This window comes from Halyomorpha halys, unplaced genomic scaffold (genome assembly GCF_000696795.3).
Source record: "Halyomorpha halys isolate HHAL.00 unplaced genomic scaffold, Hhal_1.1 Scaffold132.1, whole genome shotgun sequence".
NCBI classification, from domain to species: Eukaryota; Metazoa; Arthropoda; class Insecta; order Hemiptera; family Pentatomidae; genus Halyomorpha; species Halyomorpha halys.
Window position 1 is genome coordinate 440,771 of NW_027109437.1, and position 3,891 is coordinate 444,661.

The window sequence follows — 3,891 nt, forward strand, 5'->3', positions numbered from 1 at the left end:
GGATTATGTGATTGGAATCAAGGATAGGGTACAGGCGTCTTAAGATGAGTACTCCTTCAAATTTAAAAATAAAAAGCTCCGAATTATTACAAAAGGGTTTAATATTTCAAATAATCATTTTGTTATATCAGTAATTCACAAACAATATGTGAAAACACTCACATGACTTTCCTTACTAGTCTCAGTGCAATGTACATTACAAAAATTGTCTGCTGTAGCTTTGTTAATATTGGCAATTAAAATCTTTGTGAATAATTTAATTATCTTTAATCTTAGATTGTCTATAATATTCTCGAGGTTGTATAGTTTGTCGAGTTATTCCAAAAATAATAGAAAATTGATGAGGATTCCTTGGAAACCTACTTTTAAAAACATGGTTAAAATATTTTTTCTTGTGCTGGAGTCGTTGGTCATAGGTCCATACGACGCCTTTCTGCCTAATATATGATTTTTTTTAATTTTATCAGAGGACATGTCTCCAGGTGGTCTCCATCCATCCATTCTTCCTTGGTCGCACAGTACACACACAGGATCCCGAGCCAGGTCTATCTTGTAGGTAATCACAGGTACCGCATCTCTTCTTTGGATTAGGTTTTGTACCAAATTCATATATCTTTCCCCTTACACTCTTTCCATGTGTGTTGTTTTTGTTTCTTGCTCAATAATGGTTCTTATCATTCTTTGTTGTTGTTTGTTAGTTCTGAAAGGGCGTTTAACAGCCTGGTCATCAACGCCCATTGGTTGTTGCTTTTGGTAAGGCCTAGTTGTTGTAGTTGAGATTTGAAATATTATCTAGCTAGGCAATTATGATTTGTTTAATAATCGTTATGATATTAGAAACGATGATGAAAAGCAGAAGTAACTATTCTAATTTAGAAATAAGGCAAGATAAATAGATAATTATAATAACTAAAGGCTGATTATTAAGTTAGTCTGATGGATGAATTTAATGACTCTTTCTATTACGGATTCGTCGTTTCTCAACGCCATTGGAACATTTGTTGGTATCCCTAACTGGTTCAGAGTTAATGTGTAGTGATGACATTCTTCAAAAATGTGTTTGACGGTCAGATTACTATGACATTTCGAACATTTTAGAGGGCCCTCTCCTGTAATGAGATGGATCTGATTCGGGTATGTCCTATTCTGAGTCGGGTGATCGCTACTTCTTCGCGGCGTCTACTTCGGGTTGATGTAATCCAGGACTTCACATCTTTCTTTATAGATTTCAACTTACTGGGGGGACTTTCATCCCACATTGCCTGCCATCTTTTATTTATACATTCCTTTAAAGGGCGAGCAAGTTCCTGTACAGTAAGATTGCTGCGGTTGTGGTTGCTGGGAGGATTTGTAAATTTGTAATTTATAAATTATAACAGTATATAAAGAATAAAACAAAAGTTAAGGAACAAAGAACATATTACGTAATCAAATCGCAAAAAAATGTAAATATCACCATTCACACGATGCTATTATTAAACATTTTAAAATGTGATCTTACAAAACATATTTGTACCGTCATTAAGCCTGGAACGTAATTTTGTGCAAAATGTACTAGCTGTCGAAAACGCTTTTATCTTTATCAGCTTCAGATCTTTTCATCTACTCTAGTTGGTTAAACCGTTCAACTGTACTGTGAATACTTTTTCCTAGTATTTAGCTCTAAACCTCTCATCTTATATATAATCGATCTCTCGTGGGATGGTTTTGTATATAACTACTTTCTATATTGTATTTTGGTTTGTTAATTTTTTTTTGTTATAGCTAATTATAATTTTTATTCAAGAGACAATTTCTTTTCACTATCGACATTAGTGTCATCATCATCTATAAACTTGATTTTATTTGAGAACCTATAGAAACACTTTGCAAAGTAACTTCAATGATCTAGAACAATATTTCCCTAAATGGATGATTAGTCTGAACATCAAAAAATGAAATTAAAATGTTTTTACCCTTAGACGCCCACCAGACCCACCGAAACTAATCCTCAAAGGTAAAAATATGAAATGGAATCCTGCCAGTGAAACAGTAAGATACCTGGGAATTCTCCTAGATCGCTGACTTACCTGGAACCACCATATCAACATCAAACAAACTCAAACCTATGCAATGCTATATCCTATCCTAAATAGAACATCCAAATTAAAACCAGAAACAGCTATTCTTATTTTTAAAACAATCCTCAGGCCACTGCTGATGTATGGCTGTGAAGTCTGGGGAGCGGCATCCTTCACGAAAAGGAAAAAATTACAATCTTTTCACAATAAAGTCCTAAGAATCGCAGTGGATGCTCCTTGGTTCATAAGAAATAGATAATTGCATCGAGAATTACAAATAGAGTCAATAGAGGATTACATCAAAAAACGATTCATTCAAGTTCCACTCCCAGTTAACTACAGTTATAGGAGCAGTGACCTATATACAAACCCAACCACAACCCGAAAACTGAAGCCCAGGCTATTGCAGAACATTCTGTTATAAATTCTATGTTTATTAATTTTTTTCTTTGTATTTTTTATTCAAATTAACTTGTTTGTTTTGTTAAATCTATTTAACAAGATAATTAAGATCATTTTTATCTATTTATTTTATCTAATTTTCTTTTAATTTTAACATTGTATATTGTTAGGGGTGTCTTTTGTACGAGACTATACCCCCCCATAATAAACTGTTAAAAAATAAAATAAATGTAACGGTTATATCAACTATGTAAGGCCGATCTGATATTAAATAAATAAAAAAAATAAAATATCAAATTTGAATTTGATATTTTAGTATTTTAGAGATAAATACTAAAATATCAAATTTGAATTTGATATTTTAGTATTTTAGAGATAAATACTAAAATATCAAATTTGAATTGGTTAGTCTCTGTTTTTCTTTTACATTTTCATTTTTAAAATTATTATACCATCCATAAAGACCTAAATGTTCCTTATGTAACCGATCTAGCCCGAACCCGATATTATTCCTTCCATAATAAACTCCCTAACCACCCAAACCCACTCGTTTCTAACCTTGCTTCCTCTTCCATTCCTGGCAATCCTCCGAGGCGCCTGAAAAGAAGATGGCCTCGTGACCTTATATTGTAAACTGTTTTTAGAGTTCTACTACTGGGTAGTTTCTCTACATCCTGTATCATATCATTATGTCATTATGATCAAATTCACTGGTTGTATTTTTTTATACAGTTGTAAATATCAATAAATAAATAAAATAAAAAATTATTATAATTATGCAAATACCATAAGACATTTTCTGTTTCGGTATATCTATCTTCTATGAGATTTTTCAATGTAATATATAATTTCTCAGATATTGCAGAAGCGTTCTGAGCTGTTATAGGGCAGTTTTGACCCGCCTCCTTGGATGATTAATATATTTTATGACTTTATTACTATATTTTTATTGTACGATGCAGCTTTATATTTATAGCTTAATTAATTTCGCCCGTTAGGTGAATTTTGCTATGTTGTTGACCCTTGGACATATAATAATAATAATCTTTATTTATTCTGGGATTGATCCCTTTAGAATAATGTACAGGCGTCAAAATTAGGCTTCAGAGCCTTAGAGTGAAATACAAAGTAAAAATGAAATTATAAAAAGTCATAAAATATAATAAAATAATGAATTTAAAAAGATAAAAAATTAACAACAATAATTAACAGAATATATAAAATAAAAGAATAGAATGAATAAAGTAAAATCATATGTCATATCATGTTAGATGACTAACACTTCTAATATAGAAAAAAAAATCAAATATAATTAAACTGAAACTAATAAATGGAAAGGTACAATTTCTGCTAATGTACATATTTACAAAAATAAACAAAAATCTGAGACATTAAGTACAGAAATATATAAACCTTGTTTGAAACTTTC